At 37.7% G+C, this 20,924-nt stretch overlaps 1 protein-coding gene across 1 annotated transcript in view; it reads right to left on the minus strand.

The window, feature by feature from the left end:
• Positions 1–20,924, minus strand: part of PLXDC2 (plexin domain containing 2) — a 268,814-nt gene that overhangs the window by 219,868 nt on the left and 28,022 nt on the right. The gene's annotated exons all lie outside the window — the stretch shown is intronic.

Raw genomic sequence — 20,924 nt, forward strand, 5'->3', positions numbered from 1 at the left:
CAGCTAATTCAGCTAAAGTCTTTTCAGTTGTCCCATGTGACAAGAGGCAATGGGCAGAAATTGAAGCACAGGAAGTTCTGCCTGACCGTGAGGGGGAATTTCTTCCCTGTGCGAGTGACGGAGCACTGGGACAGGTTGCCCAGAGAGGTTGTGGAGTCTCCTTCTCTGGAGATCTTCAAGGCCCGCCTGGATGCAACGCTGTCTAACATGCTCTAGGTGACCCTGCTTGAGCAGAGGGGTTGGACTAGATGATCTCCAGCAGTCTCTTCCAACCTTACCCATTCTGTGATTCTGTAATATTTGTTAAAACTAAGCATCACTTTAGAAAAATGTAAAAAGCTAAGAAGGGTAAATCAAGTCATAGAAACCAGCACATTGTCTTGCCTACTTGCAAAGGAGGAGTTTTATAATGCAGCTGAGGGCAAATGTCAGCATAACTTCATGTAGAACACGCTGTGCATTATTAACACTTGGCAAGTGCAGTACCGATTAAGAGCTCAACACTACAAATGCTTATTCACAGAAATAATTGCTATTCAGATAAGAAAGCCTGCTGAAAACAATCGGTCTACTAAGATACAAGAACCCTGAAGTCAGGGTAAAACTGTTCTACAAAAGAATATGTAAAAGCAAACTCAAGCGGCCTGGCCTATTCTCTGACTTCAGCAGGAATCACACGCATTTTGAAGCAAGAAAGAAGGGCCTTATTTTTAGGTCAGGTTCTGCTTGGTTAATCTTATTCTATGCCAAGCTATGCAAGAAATACCCAAGATTTAACTAGGTTTTGGGTAGACAATGATCCCTGATAGATTTACCATTCTCTACAGAACATTCTGGTTAATTATGCAATAATAAAATATACTGTTTCTATGTCCTTTGAATATTGAAATTACTCTTAATTGCAAAATGTGACAGTAACCTTTAAAAAACTTTGTCTTATTTTATACTACACAATAACAGGAAAAGAGATAAAAATAATAAGATATGACATGGAATTACAACGTTACTTTCCTTTTGCATTTCAAAAAGCATACGCAATAACTGAAGCTTCCTGTTACAGCGCTTCAGTTCTATTACTCCCTGTTTTTTCAACGAGTGCTTTCACAAAACACATAGCAAGGATGGCCCCATTTGTGGTTTTCAAACTAGCTGCTCAACTTGTGCTGATCATGGCTAGTACCCTTTGTGGGGCATCATAAGATGGGCTCGGGAACCAGTCTGGCACAAAAGTTACTGCAAATATCAAGAGGGGGCTGCTGGGACCAAGCTTGCTGGGTTACAAGAAGCACAGGCTACATGTCCAGATCAGCCCAGTCCCCAGGCAACAGCAATTAGTTAGTCTGACCATGTAGCTGCCGTTTCTTGCCTTTGGGATACACTTGTACTTTGTCCTCCTCTTGCCTTTGTGAAGTTTCGCTGTGAGACTTGTGACCACATAGAGGTTGTCTCATGCATCAGAAGACCACAACTGATCTGAAGTGCACCTAACACTGAGACAAAGGAATGTCACCATCGTAATGTTTTTTTATCATTAAAATTCCTTTCATGGACACATACGTCTTCGTCTACAACTTAAGATGGATGATGAATGGCAACTTAAAACTAAGAAGTTTTCAAAAGAGGATAAGTTGCATAATCTAGCTAGTTAGAGTTCTGGCATATCCATCTCTGGATCTGCATGTGTAATTTCTTAATTTTTTAACAACAATGGGAATAAAATATATACAGAAAAGTAAATGAAACAGAGCACTCATTTATCATATTCTACTGACTATGATATTAATGTAGATTTTGCACAGCAGACATGGGTTTTCATTTTCACAGTCTGTGCTATGTTAATATCCATATTTTTCTGCCTCTAGGTTTAGCATTTGGCAGTAAGCCACTAGATAAGCCATGAAGTACAAAGGAAAAAGAAAAACAAAAGCATACTGAAACAGTTTCTACAATCAGCACTGCAGACGCTGCCAGATGGAGCAGATGATGTGGTCAATGAAGGTGCAGAAGGTGAAAGAAATAATTTGAGGGAATTAACAGGACGCCTGACACTCGACTGGTCCCAAGAATCTCTTGTATCAGCTTCAGCTGTCTGTGAAGAGTCAAGTGCTGGACACGCACTAATTGTGCATGACTCTCCCCACTGTTACTGAATTTATTAATTATATTTATTGTGCTCATTGCACTTTGTCTCCGTTATTTAGCTAGGCCAACAAGTCTCCATTATAAACATTTCAAATTTTAAGTTATAGCTGCAAAAAACCTAGCTTCCAACACCATCTTGCATTTTCTGCATTGTTGCCAATGTATCCTCAAAATCTGTTTTATTTTTCCCTGTATGCATCACACATAATATGCTTGCTCCACGCATCTAGAGTTACTTCTGGGTTTTCCAAGCTGTTAGTGTTCTACTATTCCCCCATTCCGCTCCCCCCCCCCCCCAAAAAAAAAAAAATACTGTGGCAGCATTTTTTTCATATTCTTTAGGATCTATATTCAATTCAGCCTATTCAGCATAGTGCAGATTCAAAAAAAGAAGTACTTTGTACAGGATGACAATAGGTCTTTAAACATTAGTAATATATCAGTTCTTTCATTTTACTTCCACACTAAGAGTAACACAGTAACTACATAAATATCTATTAAAACCATTGGTGTCGGAACAGCCAAGCCTCTCAAGGATCGTACCACAATACTACTATCGTCTAGTGCATTACTACCCACCAAATTAGCGCAGAGATGTACTGCCTTATTAGCCAAATAACAATAAACATACGTCTGCTTTCTGAGTCCAAGGCAAATGGTGACATGTATCAGCCAGTTCTCACTTCTATTACACTAACTAAAAAAGCTTGCAATAAGCAAGGTCTCTGAGGAGTCTGCACTGGGTTTGGGTTTTGCTTGCTCTACTCTAACAGCTAAAAATCGAAACGCAGCCAGCTCCACACTGTACTTTCACAGGTGTGCTTACAACGCATTTTCAAAAGGGTTGTAAGCCTGCCAGACGCCTGAATTGTGGACGCACAAACACTGCTCCCCAAGCTGCTCACGGAGGGAGAGAGGCTGGCGAGGGCTGGCAGCCCCTGGGCATGCCCGGGAACCGGCACCGGGCAAAGGGAACCACACAAAAGTGCCCAAGAAATTTTATACAAAGCACTTCATAGAAATCTGGCCAAGACTGGACCTCCCAGTAGGCGTTATATTGCTTAAAAATATGATGAACCAAACTCCTAATTAGATTTGTTACGCTGGTTTTCCAAGTATAAACAATTAGCACGGAACTTTATAACTAAGTTTGAAAAGTAAATAAACTGCCATATTACCACTGCTCCGTGACTGATTTCTCAGCACACAGGATTTACTCTAACAGCGTCAATATTTGAAGTTTCAGACAATCTTTTCTTTCTAACCACAACTTTATTTCTTAATAATATTTATTAACGCAAATGAAATACATGATCAAAGATCTTGAATAGTATGAACCCCATGACCGAGATGTATAAACAGAGGTAGCAGTCAGCCCTCAAGTTCCCATGTTAAGGAAAAGACTCAATGCAGTTATGATTTCATTAAGATAGAGAAAGAAAAAGAGTGTCTTCTATAAATACTGATATATGCACAATGTAAAATCCTAGCTACTCTGCCCTGCCTGTTATTCATCTAGTTTCCAAAGGTACTTTATGGGAAATTATTCTAAATGACAGGTGGTTCTATAGCCTAGATTGGGAAAAGAAGAAGACGAAAGCAATTTCCCAGCAGTCCCCTGCCATCAATCCTCCTGAAAAATAAGCTTGACCGTAAGCTCGAGGCACAACCAGTCTGAACTTAAAAATCCCCAAAGCACAGTCCAAGCTATGCTGGAGCAGCTGACATTTCCTGTGGGAAATGTGACTTCTAAAAACTTTCTAGTTAAAAAAGTTTTTCAATAAGGTAAGATTTATAGAATGTGTACACAGTGACGGGGAAAAAAAAGATCCTTGCCTTTTTGTTAGCTAATCCTTCACAGACTGTAATTAGAATGAACTTTCTCATTAATTTCCTTATTTTCAGGAAAAATTCTCACTTTTCTAATTGATATCCTTTTTTTCTTTTGCACTAGGAGTTCTTTGATGATCAGTTATGGTGATTATTTTTGTTGATTTGTGAAGAATTTGACAACAATGTTGCAGGAAAAAAAAGATCTTTTCAGAGATTACTATTGTACTGCACTGTATACTTTCTGATGCATATTGATGACCTTCTTGTCTACTTCAATAGGAAAAGATAATTAAATTCAAGTCGAGTTATGTACTAGCTGTTCTTCACAGGCTAGGATTCTCTGCAGCAAACATCACCCACAGTTGACATCAATATTGTTAATATAAAAATAAATAATCAGCAACAGAGACCAAGCACAGAAGCCTTTCCTTCAGTTTTATTCTGTCCTTACTTCTAGACGAAACCTTCCAGAGAATTCAAGACAAATGTAATGTTTAAGAATGCACAGTGGATTGGAGTTTTTGTATACCTAAACTTTTAACCAGATAAATTTGGACAGGAGCTAGATCTACCAAAGGACCATATTTCAGATAAAACAATTTTATAGCTTTTGCATGGATGTGCAAATCATTATTATAGATGCCTCAGATAATTCAGAAACCTGTGCTTTTGTCCAAATCACATCACAGATCAGATAAACCTTACTAGGATATTTTAGGAGAAAACTAAAGAACTACCATTAAGAAATAAGGCAATAAAAAATTCTGCCTGTCACTTTGTGGTGGATTACTCAAATTGAGGAAGATAGATGGATTATTCATAAGGAAAAGGGATCCTGACTGTCATTCATTAAATGGAAGAAAAATGTCCAAGACTTTAAGAGCAAATATAACACCCATACCTTGTCTTTTGGGGTCTGAATCTTTTTGCTTAACCACTTGGGAGTTCCTGAATTGGTATCCTCTGAGCTTTGTCCAAACCAATATTCCCTGAAAAAGCTATTCTAGACATTGGTACCTCTCCAAAAAATCTTTAATGCCTTATAATTACCTAGCTCTCTTCCTCCTATCACGTTTATTACCCTCATCACTAATTTTTTTCTTCTAATGAAAATCAAGGGATGTTTCAAGAAGAATCATTTCCTTGTCCTGTCAGCTCCTTTCCCCCTTCAGGTGCTAATGCCTGCTGACCCAGCACTCCTTCCTGCGCAAGCATCTCATGGCTTCTAGATGATGTCTCTGAAAAACGGAGCATTTACCAATCTTAAAACATTTTTGGTCAGTTCAACCCTTTCATATATAATTAATTCTATTTATTTTATATATATATATATATATATATATAAAAAATACATATATATTTATAAATAGTTTGTTTATATTCAAAATCACTTTTCTCCTTTTTCAGTGAAACAGTTAAGTGAATGTATTAATAATGCAGATGCAGTTTTTGGGCAGTTGTGTCATTATAATAAAAAAGTCTGAATTACAGCTTGCACCCTAAAACCTTTTTCAATAACTTTGTAGGAACATATTTGCATGTATGCAAATAAATAAAAAATCCTTTGTGATTAGATAGCATCTATATCAGCAGAACTTCATAGTACAAAGGTTTCTCATTTCAAGAAAACATAAGCTATTTGTATGCTGACCTACTCACTACACATCAAGTCCTTAAAATGTTATCAGAGACATTCCTGTAACATCTGACTCTTCCTGCTTGTCAGAGGACTACAGCGCACCAACTTGTGCGCATCGAGCTCTTGTTTCACCTGTTCCTGGGGAAGAGGTTGAAAATGCTGAAGACGACAGTAAACTGTGCTGGTGTTCCAAGCAACACAGACTATCATTATCTACAAACCATTTTCTGTGTCTGGAGAGCCACGGATACGGACAGCGCACAATGCAGACTGAAGTCTCCCTTGAAAAGTGTGTGTGTGAGGGAGAAGTGTCCAGATAAGCTTAATCCAGAATCAAACTGTAATGCACAGCAAAGTGCAACACAATGTCTTAAAATTGCCTACTTGATTACAGGAATGAATGCTACAATTTCCTAATCCTAGACCAGCATAAATAGAGTATTACAACTTAGGATATTGGTGTTCTGTAATATTAGGCTAGCACTCTCCACAAGGAACTCAAGTTGTCTTAAATGGATAAGACTTTACATTGGAGCACTCTTAAAGCATATACCATAAATAATGCTGCATGTTCTGGTTTTTAATAGGGTGGGTTGTGGAGGAAGGAGGATAATCTTTGAAGTTATTTAATGCCTTTTTTTGCGCAGTGACAGGAGCACCCAGGTGAGCATGGGCCTCTAGTCCATAGAAGAGAGGGTTGCTCTGTGGTGCCCTCCCCAGGTGCACCACACCAGAGCCACCACACCGTGGGGTTGCTGCAGCCTGGGGGTGCACCCTCCACTGACTCCATGATTGACCAGATCAGACAAAGGGGAAGTGATACCACAAACTCACACCACAGACATCTCCAAGGTGTGGAGCCATCCCCTGCAGAACAACCTGTTAATTGGGATGTTGTTACCCACCAAGCAATTCTGGTGGCTGAGCACCAGGTCACCTGCTGATGTGCAGCCTGCCACTGACTAGAGCTCTGCGGCTTTTGTGTAACTGTGGGCTGGCACTGTTTGAACTGGATATAAAAGGGAGTAAGTAAATCACATACCTTGGCGTGGACTCAGACCCATCATTAGCTGGCCTGTGGATCCAAAGACCCATCCGTCAGCAGGGAAACTGGGAAAACTGGCCCTCAAGGAATGGGCAAGAGCAGTTGCGGTATCATGCACCCATTGTTTGAGAATCTGTGCAAAATTCTACCGAAGGGGTGGCCCATGAGGGGCAAGAGTGGTTGCTGAACTGTGCACCCTTTGCTTGAGGACCCGAGGAAAATTCTACTGGATGGGTGGCCCTCAAGGAAAGGGCAAGAGCGGTCATTGTACCATGCACCCGTGATTGAACTGTAGAGCGCCGATATCTATACACATTCTCAATTCTGTTATATTTCTAGCTTTGCTATATTTTTAGCTTTGTTATAACCTCTTATCTCTAATAAATTTTCACATTTGACAAATGAAAATCTCTCAGGTTCAGTGCAGCTAACCAGAATCTGAAAGCATCCCAAGTGCCCCTCTAGTGGCACATCACACACAAGCACCAGTTTCTACAGCTTTTTCTTCTAGTTTAACCTTGTTAGATACGATTTACTTAAAGTAGTTGGATTAGATCTGAAGATTTGTGCTCATTAGCCAGTAAATACATTAGCATGCAGTTGTGACAATATGCTCACCAACTTCTGAATTCCTCAGTATTAATTGCTCATTGCTAGCATGTGAACTTTCAGACACAGAGCTCAAGGACATGATCCAAAACCAAATATTGCTTACAAATGCAGAGTCAGAACTGCTTTAATGTGTTGCTGTCAGATATCTCATGGCATTGTCAGGTAAAGGGTACAGAGTCATATCATTAAACAAACATTATTGCTACTTTTTGAACATTTCAGCTCTAAGTTACTTATTAGCCCAAAGTCCTTCCATAAAGATCAAAGATGACTGAGAGAAAGGTTTTTAAAGTACATCATAAAGACCTTGAGGAAATTATGCTGAAAGTGGGGGAGCAGAACACCCACAAAATATGCAGTGATTTTTTTTTCTTTTCTGGTAATTGCATATCAGAGCTAAGTACAAAGCATCATTCTGTTCTACTCTACCCAGAAAGGTCTGAGTTTTAATCCTATTGGTCTATGTCGTATTATTTAGCCTCTATAACTATTCTTCAGTTTCCTTATCTGCATTAGAATAGTTGTCTATCAGTACAGGCACAGAAAGCATATAACTGAAATATATTATTACTTCACGAGCTCATTTTCTAAATAAAATGACTGCATCATTTAGTTTTGCTTCATTTGCTAAACTCCTCAAAGTTTAGACAGACAAAGAGTATACTTTGCTGACAACTGGCCAGCAAATACTAGAGTATCGCCTACATGACTGGCATACAGCTTTCATTTGCTTTTCATTGCTTTTATAAAAAAATATTCTCCAATGCTTAAGGGTTGTTTCTTCTGTTATTTTTACGATTTGTTCTCTGACTAATTGTAAGTGGACAATCAATTTCTCACATATCTTTTAGTAATATGATCACTAAACAAGCCATTAAAAAGATCGCCCGCTGCTTAACCAGCAGAATATAATCTTTACCTTCTTCAGTCTGTTAATTTATCTCAGGAAAATTCTTTTGCATTTATTTAGTCCTCCTTGACCTGAAGGTTCAGCAAAGTTATAAAGAGGCAAAGGAGACTGCATGGACTCTTCATTTTCAGATGTGTAGAAAAATTGTGAATAAATAAAAAAAAAACAATACAAAAACCTATAAACTGTAGCTCCCAGGAAATGCTGTGTATGGTGTGTAGCAGGGCATGTCAGGGTTGCTACATTTACTGCAGCTAGACGGAAGGTGAACAGCAAAGCACTGTTTCTTCTTGTCTATCACTAAACCAAGAAACCTCATGCTGAGCAAGTCTCTGCAGAGTTTGCGTTTGGAGAAAGACTACTTAGTTGACAGTAATTAATGCCACAATATTTTCTTCCCCCTAAGTAATCAGTGTCAAACTTTCTCTTCCCTCTGAGCCTCTGCTGTCACTTCACTGCTTGGGGTCCTTCCAACCTCTGCCACACCACGCAGGTGGCAGTAAAACCGTTAGGTCACTGACACTGCAGAAAGAGAGATGCCAGCTCTGAGATGAAAGGTCTGGAGCAGCTAAAATATAATCTTGAATGGATTGTGAATGCTTTTGTCAGCAAATGTTTTACTACTGTCAAGAGATACCAATGCTCAGTATTCCTTTGGTTATTGCCTGGTTTAAAAATAACCAACAAGCTTGATTCTGTGAAGTAATATTACTGTAAAAAGAGATCTATATAATATTCCATTATCAAATATTATCAGACATGGCCCTGTTTCAGCAAGTGCACATTTCTGAAAGATAATTTCCTAATTTCCAAGCCTATCTCCAGTAAAATACACTTAACCCACAGCTATCTCTAACCTTACATTATAGGATATAGATACTCAACATGATTTACAAAACTTGAAACCCAAGCTCAAAACACGGCATGTATTTAGATGCTTAAGTATGAATTTAAGAGACAGACCTTTAACCCTGCTTGAAAGAATGTACAAGTAAAAATAATGTGGACAGAATGATACGAGTTTTATCTTTGTTTCATCAAAACAGCACACAAAGAACAATTTTTTTTTACAATGTCATTCATGACAGAGACATATATAACCTATGAATACTTTACTATCTAACAGTTATATATCTCCTCTCATCATTTTGAGCTTTGAAAATTAAACACAAACATACTGCCCTGTTACCCTTTAAGAGACACTGACACACACCATCTCTCCCTCTAGCTCTCCCTCTTTCATCTGTCAAGTATGACAGGCACTACCTTGCTTGCAACTGAAACTTTTATTGGGCAATTATCATCCAGGTCTATACAAATCCTTGCCCTTCACTCATGCATTAGACAAAACTGCCATTGCCTGAGGCATACTGCAGTAATACATTATAAAATATGAAATCTAATAAACAAGTGTTGTGGTTTTTGCACCATCAAATTCCTGGATTTAACTAGTGTTTAGAGCAAAAGTGCTTGATGCCTCTCCCTGACAACTCCCACCATTACATCAGTGAAAACAGAATGTTCTCTTGGCATTGCAATACATGCACAAAACCCAGGGCTGCTGTTTCTTCATTTTCTTCAGTTGAGGGGAAAAAAAAGATCTCCTCTCTCCCTTTCACTCCCCCCAAAACCCATAGTATCCCCTTATATACTTTTGGCCTTATACAGCTTATTAAGGGCTTATAAAGCAGTCAAGAAAAGAAAATGTCATTGCTTAAGAACACTGTAACATTGCCTTTATAATTGATAATTAAAAAAAATCTATACAATTAGCGTGCTTCTTGTGACTCTGCCTGGTAATGGACATTGACAAGACAGACACTACACTAACATTGACAATTATGTTATTAACTTCATTTCCCCCTCATATTACCTGTTTGCTCGTGTGCACAGGGATGCTGTGGGCTCTTGTATGCCTTTTTTGAATTTGTATGTATTCCTGATTTTTGTGGATGAAGAATAGTTACAGTGAATGAGCAAAGCCATGCTAAGGAATTAATGAGGAGTCAGTAACACTCAGACTGCCTAGAATATCTGGCCCAATCTTTCACTCTATACTACATGAAATGCAACTTCTGGCCAACTCAGCTGTCTGTGTGCAACTGGCAGAAAAGGAAAAATGTTAGGTGTACGCCAGCCTACCCAGCCCTGCAGAACAGGATGTCAGCTGGCAGCTGTTTCCCTAACAATCCCTCAACTAAATATTCTTTTGAACTGAGATTTGTGCAGATGTTTATGTCAATACAACTTTAGCAAAAACATCTAACACCAGATGAAGCAGGAATCTTCAAAATAAATAATTTAAGGCAGCTCCAGAAAAGCAACGAGTTCATTTAACAATGAAGCCTGTGTATTTTTTTTCCATTACTTCTCGGAGGCCATTCAAAAATTATATGTAACATGGATATGGAGCTATCTGTCAGCTTAACCTATTTTAGCCACAACTTTTCCTATTAGCCTTTACTAAAGGAAGAAAAACCTGTTCTCTCTATGCCTGAAGCCAGCAGTAGACATGAAGCTTTTCACATATCCAAAAAAAGAAGCAATACAGGTTAAGCAGGAAACCTTAACAGTTGGTACAGACTTCAGTTATTCAGCCTCATTCTAAACTTCTTCAATATCCAAAGCCCAAATGTCAAAAATAACATTGACAAAAAATCCAAAATAAATGACAGAAAGATTTTCAATGAAAACAATACAAGATTCTTTGAATACATTCTTTTATTTTCTATAATCTCATTGCCATGAGTCCTAATTGTATTTTAATAAAGATCGCTTTCAAACAATGAAACTGATGCGATATCATGTTTGGCATATAATGAAGTTGGGATTAATTGTAGCAAAACCCTTCAAATGTCTAATGTTGAGATGCATATTTTCTTTTGTTGCATAGACATACAGAAAAAAGCTAAATTGGTTCTCTCTTTTTTGATCTTTTGTTTTCTTTTATGAAGGGTTTGCCAACTGCAAATTAAAGTGCTATAATAATGACTCAGATGAGTGGAGGCTTATGTAACTCCCTGCTCTTTTTGAGAAAAATCATGCCATTATACTTTTAATAAACTGATTGACCACTGGAGCTTTCTTAGAAGCTAAACTTCCAGAGAAAAAGATACACAAAATTCATCTGCAAATAACTGCTTTGAACTGAGAAAGTAAGAGACACAGAGGTGTGGCAATATGTGAAAGCTAAATTTTACATGATCCTCACCCTTGCCTTGACTCAAACACACCTGAAAAACAGGAATTCTAAGCCAGACCAAACATAAGACAGATTACCAATTTAGCATAAGAAAAGTGTTTCTGAAGTAGTAAATCAATACTGAGGAAAGGCAAAACTACAGGCAAGAAAATGAATTTTGCTTTTTTCCTGTGTTACATCCACTGTTGTGGACAGAACTAATCATTCATGGGAAGTAGCAAAGAACGCCCATCATCCATCAACCACACAGAGGCAGTAATGAAAGAGAAAAGGACTTCGCCCCCTCCGCCCGGAACTCCAAAACACTAAACACTATGCGAATATAGAGAAAACTTCAACAAATCCTCAAATCAAGCCAAATCTTGACTCAAAGTAAATCTTTTAGAAAGTAGAATTAGCAAGAGGTGAGGTTTGTTTCTTTTTTAAATAAGTTAAAAGATTATTCAGTTAGTTTAGAACTGAAGACTTCTGTTTCTACCTTGAAAGAAATTGTTTGCTGCCATCAGTAAAGGAAAGAGAGAGGACAGGCCGTGATTCCTCCTGGGACATAGCAATGGGCTACAAATTCAACGCTTGAGCAATAGTCTGTTTTTTGCATGCTTTCAAAATCTCTCACTAATTCAAATTTGTGAAAGTCATGTTCTCTTCTGTACACATAAAAAATACATCTTCTCCAATTGTTAGCATTTACAAGTAATTCTAGGAGGAGGAAGATAGACAGGAGAGTTTTACACATCAGCTTTTCACACAGATTACTTCCCTTTTGTGCCTGAAGCAGAGGAAATGTGTATGTCTGTAGTTTGTTTCAACTGGAAGTATGAATCTTCTTTCCAAAGTTGTTTCTGAGTAGAGTGGAAAACTTGCTAGCCAAACTCTGTATTTACATGCAGCACTGGAAGAAAACCAATGTTTCAGCATCCAGAATCATCTTATCTCTCCAGCAAAGCTGAAATCTGAAGTGAAATCTGAAACAAACTTACCAAGTTGCTGACTTCCTACCTGACAAAAATGGAGTAATTTGACTTGGCAAACTAAGGCACACACTTATATAGATTTTCACGAATCTGCCATGTCCCATAGGCTTCTTCCTGAGAGCCAGAATGGTTTAGACACACGCTATTGTCAAGACTATTCCAAAAGAAGTAAAAGGTATCTCTAAATTTTGATAAAAATGTATTCCACTGGTAAGACAGAAGAAAAGAATTAGGTGTTTTAGGTCGAAATTACCCATCTGGTGGAAAGGTCTAAGCATCAACATGCAGGAAGTTTAATACACCAGGCTAATAATAGTGGTGAGTATGTTAAATAAAGTCCTCTTTCCGTGAAATACACCTGACCATAAATACATGTCATCTTTCTGGATCTCAGAAAATAATTTTAAGCGACAGCATAACAAAAAAGAGAAAATATTGCAGTATCAGTGTGAGGCATAGCTAGCCATTTTGGAGGTGGATTCAGCAACTTGGGCTTTCAGCAGCCTCATCCTATTCAAGCATTCTTACTCTCTCCTTTGAAAAAGAGCTTACTGGAAGTTCTGTCTCGCAAATCCATATCCTAGTATCTTCATTAAGTACTAGGCAAGGCTCTCCTTGGATGCTACAGATGCTGTGCGTTAAGTTACCAGACATATACCCACAGTGCAAAGGCTTTGCTATATTCCTTATTCCTGCTGGTTTGCACAGTGATAGACTGACATGAAATATTCCGTCTGGATTTTAGCTCTGCTTGAAAAACGCTCAGATTCTGATTCATTTTAAAAAGATGCACATATTGACATAATTAGCCCCCAGTCTTTGAGAGAGGGAGAAGTGTTTTTTTGTATTTGGTTTGGTTTCTTTTGTCTTGAGAAGACCTCAGTAAATTATAGAAAACAAAAAGAGTTCAAAAGAGGCTTGGAGATGAAAAATGCAGCAAAACAGTTAGAAATGCATTGGAAAATCGTTAATCATATAAGATTTGGTTCCATCGAAGCAAACAAGAAAACCTGTACTGTAACTATTTGTTTGTGGAAGGAATAAGAAATAGCAAAGAATAAGCTAAATGCAGCTGTAAAGAGAGATGTTTGCTTCATCTCCTCCATTCTGGGGACATACCTATCAAATGCAGACTCAGTAAGTCCCTCAAAATAAACATAAAATCTTAAATCTCCTAATACATGGGAAATGAGTTTTTTCTTAAATTCTCAAGTAATCAAATATTACTGAATCTAGAAGATTCACATGTAGTTATCTGCAGCTGTTCCATCCTGTTCTTTAATCCCTGCAAACATTGGCTTTCTGAAGGAAGATGTTTGCCAGGTAAAGGGTGGGAGCCAGGGCAGCTGGCTAGATTTAGAGCCAGAGGTGATGCTGAATAATACAGCACAGGATATGAATCCAACTGAAAACATTTTGGATTATACAAGCCACCAAACTCACTAAATAAAATATGAATTCAATTATATTATTTATTATTTAAAGAGCTTAACACTTTAGGACTGGCTGGGAAAAAACAACAAAATTCTCTCTAAACAAGACAACAGTTATCCCAGAGGAGTAACTGTAATATGTACTTTAATTCTCAAACTCGATACATAGGGTGATTACATAACCTGGAATTTAGAGCATCTGAAGGATGCTCTCAAACATACCTGTTATTTACTACTCTGAGAAAAGGGCATGAACATGTCTGGTAACTTCAAACATTTGAGTTCCAGGGTCTGATCATACCACAAACAAGTAAGTGCAAACTAGTTGCCACTGATCTAGCCAGCTCTCAGAAGCCCATTCATATAACACTGCTCCAGTCCTGCTTTATTTAATTTTCTTTTAGGAAAATTTCCATAGTTTGGGGGTTTCATAAAGTCCCTAGATTTCCATCTAATGTTCTGACAGGCAGGAGTGCAAATTCAGAGTTCTCCCTACTAAATGATCAGAAAAAGATAAAACTGGAGACAAAGTCTTGGTGTCATGTAAGCCATTGGCAAAATTCACTGACTCAGGGGAACCAAAACATTACCTCCAAGCCTTTCCTATCAATATATATTGACACACAGAGGATGGGTTAGTGTCCCACAACACAGCCGCAGCTGGCATTTTAAAGTGGAATGAAAGGAAAACAAGCAGACAAGCAAGAGCAGAAAAGCAATGAATCTCCACAAGTGTTCCTAAATCGTTTCTGCGCTAATTTCTTCTGGAAGGAAGTACTGTTAATGATTCCCTCCAGTCATGGTAACTGTATTTCTGTCATTCAATAGGGATAGGATGACTGACATCTCGCCAACATTTTAGTATGTTCCTCATACAAAGCTATAATAAAACCAGTAATAAAACTTCCCTAAGAGTTTGAAACAGAATATGACTACCTCTTTCTTCTTTTCTTTTGTCACTGGCAATTCTGCTTGTGAAAGTCCATATGTTGTGACTCAAACGCCACTGAAAGCACTCCTCGCTGAGGGTCTGATGAGAGGACTTGCTGGGTGGATACCTGGAACTCACTGTCTCAGTCACAGGGTCCATCTCAACAACCGTCAAGATTTGGCCAACAGTCATTATTCAGCACTGAAATCAACCAAAATGCCTCAAATTAAAATGATCTAGGAAATATAAACAACTGTCTGGAGAAACACAATGTGAATATCTTTTTTTAATGTATTTGACAGAAAACATAAAGAATTGAGCAAGAAGAGGTCTATCACATCCCTCTGGATGAAAGCAGGCTCACTTATACCTCAGATATTCCTGCCAAACATTTGTCTAACGTATTCTCAAGTATCTACTGGTGGAGATTTTCCATGTCATTAGGCAATTTATTATAGAGCTTCAGTGCTCTTACAGTTAGAAAGATTTCCTAACCCCTACTCTACATTTCTCTCACTGCAATCTAAGCATAATCCTGGTTATCCGATCCACAATGGCTAAAGAGAGCAAACTGTTGCCTTTCTTTTTGCAACTACTTTTTAAGCACCTGCAAAACATTTTTGTAGCCCACTTCAGTTGGTTTCCTTATGTGTTAACCAAGTCCCTTTAACCTCCCTCTACACTTTCCAGCCATGTAGGCCACATTAGAGCTTTTTTGTCCTCTCATTCTGACAAGTTAGTTGACTTGAAGCTTTCTTGAACTTCAGCATGCAGACCTGCACGCAGCGTTTTGGCTGAGGCTCTATGAGAAGGGAAGAGGACAGCATCATATTCCTCCTATGATCCATCACAGCTTTTAAAACTTTTAATGTGAATCCTCTGTCTGTTCAATCTTTTTTTTTCATCCCATAATGATGTAGTACTATCCAAAGTAACAGTCTTACACATTTTCATACAGAACTGGCTTCTACTTCTTTCAGACTGTTGCTCTGATTTGTAATAATCATCCCAAATCTAACCTTCTGATTTGTATTAAATCCTGTTACTTTTGTTTCATCTGCAAACTTAGTATTTCTCAGTTGACTTTTCAAAGCACATAATGTATTAATAAATATGTATAGCATGTGCAATAGCTTCTAAGTTCTCAGATGAGAGCACAAAATTGATCTTTTATAGTTTCATTTTAATATTATAGAACCTATAGCTACAGAACTTAATCTAGCTGATTTTCCTCTATGACATCCTAGACATCACTAACTTTTTTTCCTATGTATATTGTCACTTGAGTAACTTGCTCGTTCTTTGTAATTGTATTTCCAATCTGTATTAAACCTCTTGTTGTTGGCTGAATGTCGAGACACTCATTGCACATAGCATGCATTTTTCCATTGTGCAAATTAACATTATATTTACTTCTAAAAGTGGAACATCTCTCAGGTTGTAGAAGCACAGCACTGTAGCTTTTACACCTTGCAGATAATCTGTTTGATACCAATATAGCTGTTGATATGAGTTGCACAATGAATTCTGAAAAGCTTATTATTTGTATGTTTTTGAAGTTAACACATGGATAGTACAAAACGTGATTATCAGTGACATACTTTTCGGGCAAAGCTATGCATATAACTTGAATAAAGTCCCACTCGATTAGGTCATGCTATCTAATATTGTGATACACATATACTTAATTCTCCATCATGCATGTGCCTGGTATGTGCCTGTGGTGAAATCATGTCTCACTGAGGCCAACCCCTCCCACTACAGAATTTCTGTCTTAACTTTTATACAAACAAAACTCACATTGCTTCAACTGATCTTGCTTATAGTAAAGTCCTGGAGGACTGATTCTGATCAATAGTTACTAATTTCATAAACATATCATGTTCTAGTTTGAGTACTCTTTTAATTGAAGTGTGAAGGGAGCTTGAAGACATTTTAAATGGTGAGGTTCTCCGAAATAAGGCACATAATTAGGGAATGTTTCAGGATGATGGAAAGGGTGACTTCTGTCAACACTATCTCAGTCATCTGAGGCCATCCACTGATCTTTGAGGAGAGCAGTTTTGAAAAACAGGAATGTGGAGGACAGCTATTATTACTGTCACTGAAGTATGACACATGGGTGAGAAACAAAAAATATCCAGCTATCAGTGAGAAAATCACAGCTCTAGCTAATAAAAAACTCTACATTTCATTTCTTGTCTTTGCTAAAGAATCCTTCAAAACTATTAGCGGCATCTTTTGTTTGCTCAAAATGAAAACTGATAAATCAGCAACACAGGAACAGCTCCTCAGCTAGACAGTTCACTTAGAGTAGTTATATAAATGGCCTTTCTGAAATGTGTCCAAGACTTAAATTATTCTGATTAGTTGACTTTTGTTGAACTGGCAAAAAGCCTTTTCACTGTTGCTCTCATAGTAATTATTATTCTTGTTTTGCTGTGTATTTTACTAGTATTTCTCAAATGTCTTGATATAAATCTGTTTAAGGAGAGTAGGATCAGTTGGGGTAAAAGAAGAACAGATGCAAATTGACATGATACTTGCCCTTTCTCGTACAACATTTTTGAAGTTGAAAACTAATGTCTCCCTATATTCAACCTGGAATTGATGATAATGGACTTCAAAAAGGAAAGTATGTGCACTTAAGTCTATAAGGTATATTTATATATCACAAAACGATATATAAAATACAGAACAACAAAGTTAAGACTCCTCTCATGCAGTTACTGCATACAGTTTCCTTCTTTTTGTTCAAGTAACTTCTTCTGATGAAGGGAAGCTTAGCTGTAAGACTAGGATTTCTAATATTCATCTCCACAATACATTTTTCCTTGTAGATAACAGCTCTCTTCAGATCCAAAAAACTCTAAAAGATCTCATTTATCTAATCTATCAAAACCAATTAATTTTACTAGAAAAAGATTCCTCTCATATCCTCAAACATCAGACCTTTCATGTCCCCATAATTCATCTCCCCAAACTGCTATCAACTCTGTAATTGGAGTTGGTGCCTCTTTGTTCCCATAGTTCTTTTAAACACCACTTCAAGTCCCATCACTTCTCATTAACTAGTAACTTCTAGACTGTCTTTGATAGAAGAGTCAAATCCCACAAGTCAAAACTTTGCAAATTAACATTCATTATTCTGCACCTCACTCTGCTCTGTATTATCTGCTGCAGAATCAGGAGTGGAAACTACTGTCTCAGTTCCCTAACATGCTAAATGACTTTAGAAAACTGTTCGTTGCCCTCTCTATAGATCATCCCTTTGGCCCTTGTGCTACAGAGTGATAAAACCCGAAAGATACTCCTCTTACAATATAATGTAACATGTCATCTAAAATCTGCTGTGAAGTAGTCTGTGACATACGCTATAAGAAATTTTCCCTGCTGTATGATGAAAGCACACGCAAGTGGCCTTTTTATTAACTGCACCATGTTTCAGCTCTTTTCTTGCTCACCTTCTTCACCTTCCCCTCACCCCAGACAGATAAAGGTCTTAATCCTGGTATCTTTAAAAATCTAGCTCAAGTCATCTTAAATGAAATACATCTTTATAGAAGTAAAAAAGATTAAACATGCAGCAAATCAGAAGGCGAGTTTGCATTTCAGTAGGTTCCATATGGAAATACAGGACTGGTAATCACCAAAGATACAAAACATCTTTTCTTCTGCAAAGAGGGCTCCAAAAAACATTCAATTAACACTGTTTTTCTGATCAACTGTATGGAACAAAATGGCCAAAATAGAAATATTTCCACACATATGAATACATTCAACATGACAAGAAGTAAAAATAAGACGAAAATTCTTCATTACCTAGAAACTAGATTGCTTAATGCAAAATTCTGTACATAAAATACAAGATGATAGGGGAAGAAAAAAAACGGTGAGTCGGCTTAGGCATTCAGGAAGCAAAGCCAAGAGCTCTCAGAACAGACAGACTTCCCCTGAACAGGAGAAGATAAATATGCAGAGGAACTGCTTGTAAACTAAAATTCATCCAGCTGATCAGGCATAAACTATTTTTCTTTAGGATCCTAGCAGGGTTTTGTTTTGTTTTTTTCATCTGACAGTACTTTCAAATATTGAGACAGAATGACAAAAGAGCATATGTGCTCAATGATCAGAGGACCTGTACCATCAAACTGGGCATCTGCTACTCATTTTTGAAGGAAGCTGCAAGTGACTCTCAAGTGAAAAACAGAATACTGAATAGTGTTGAGCAGGGCCAGCTGGAGCAGGACCAAGAAATTGGTCTATTTTCAGAAGAACTTAATACAAGCAGTCTGCAGAAAGTAATTTATACCTGAGAATGCACCCTGTAATTGTTTCACTGTATTTGACCAGCTATATTACGGAGAAAAGACTTAGTCATACACAACAGCCGGCAAGGGACCAGAGAGAGGCGTAAAGATGATTCCCTTACAATAATCTGTCTTTGGCTTTGTTCCCAAAGAAAGTCAAGATGCTCTGCAATGACCTACCCACTAATCCATGGAAATACAACTGGATCTGGAAGTACTACATCCTTGAATGGGATGCACCACAAAAATAATCACCTAATTTATGAAGCTGTAGCATTTCCTCTGAACTGACCAGATGAAGTCACCCTAATTACAAAAATCCCTCTGTAATCATAGCTTTCTTTCCCCCCACACCTCACATACTAATGCAAATGTTCTGCATTTCTTTAGGTAGGCACCACAAATTCTGTTTGCTTTATTGTAATGGAGAGCCCTTTTCAAAATGGTGGCAAATGGAAAACAGATCATACTCTTTAACATTTTAAGATTTTTTAACAGCTAGCACTCCCCTCAAGAATATCCAGAAAGAAGGGATTATTTGTAGCCTATGAAGAATAGTTACATTCCTGTGAAATAACAGCATTTAAGAACTTTATATCTCATAATCCTAAGAATGGTGCATATCCCTGAAACAACTTTTTATCCTATATGGTTGAGGATGTCCACGTTATCCTTGTAAGTCACTTATTCTCTTTGAAATTCAGCAAAGCTTTCGCACTCCATGCTAATATTTGGCAACGAGTTCTTACAGGTTCAGTATGAGTCACATTAAAAAAAAAAACACTGCTGTTTTCTCAGATTTTTATTTGTTCCTTTTGGTTCTACTGGGTATGTCTTTTCCATACATTAAGAAAATTAAAAGAGAGCATTTGGTTTGCATGCTCCATCACTGTTAGTTTCTCCACCTCGTCTCCCCTGCTGCCTTTGAGACCTCAGTGGTCCTAGACAAAGAGAGAACACCTACCTGGGGAGTTCTTTTATCCCCAGTTATTTTCTAGCTCATCTCTGAACCCCTTATCTTTTGATTTTGCATAGGATGACCTTAACTGCGTTCAGCATTCAAGGAAAGGACAGCCACTGCTATATGTTTAGATAATAGCAAGAGAAAACAACACAGAGAATGTTCTGTAAGGAATAGATATAACGGGCCAAGTCAGGTAGCTACCCGGATTAAACAGAGAACATAATGAATTTTTCTAAAAGTATTTCCCTTGTTAATATGTGACCTTCCAAGACACTGACAATGCAACAACACTGAAAGGCACCTTTACAGAAAGCCCTAGAAGAGTATATAATGAAATCCCACATTACCCTGTCCTGGTCTTCAGGATGAGTGAGGATAATATAAAACAAGGAAATAAAATATTAGATCTGCTTGCATCTCAAGGTAGTCATTTGTTTTCCACCAAAACTATCTTCTACAACTACTGCAGATAAGGTTGTAGGAGGCCTGGTAAATATTTTCAGTCTTTTATATCGCTAATTCAGTAGTGTCCACAGAATTAGAATGGCTGAAACGAGTGTTCACAACCATAAAGAAAGACTACTGAAGACTTTACTGGATCTCTCCCTAAAAGAGCTCTCATATAGATGAGACAAAATGGAACTATGATGTTCAAGCAGATGGTAAAATTCTCTCTCAAGACATATTAAATCACAGCTTTGCTGATTCTGTTTTCCATACTTTAGATGAAATGACCAGTATTAGTAAAAATTTCTTTTTGCAGCAATAGCAACATATTTTTCTGACTACTGCCAGGACCACTGAATTTTATTTGAGAAATTATAGAGGCAAAGGGCTATACTATCACCTTAATCATTTTACTTTATGTCTCAGTTCTTGTAAGGGTTTCAGTTTTAAAATCTCAGAGTAATTATACTTTGAGAGGATAC

The sequence above is a fragment of the Rhea pennata genome, chromosome 2 (genome assembly GCF_028389875.1).
Source record: "Rhea pennata isolate bPtePen1 chromosome 2, bPtePen1.pri, whole genome shotgun sequence".
Taxonomy (NCBI): Eukaryota; Metazoa; Chordata; class Aves; order Rheiformes; family Rheidae; genus Rhea; species Rhea pennata.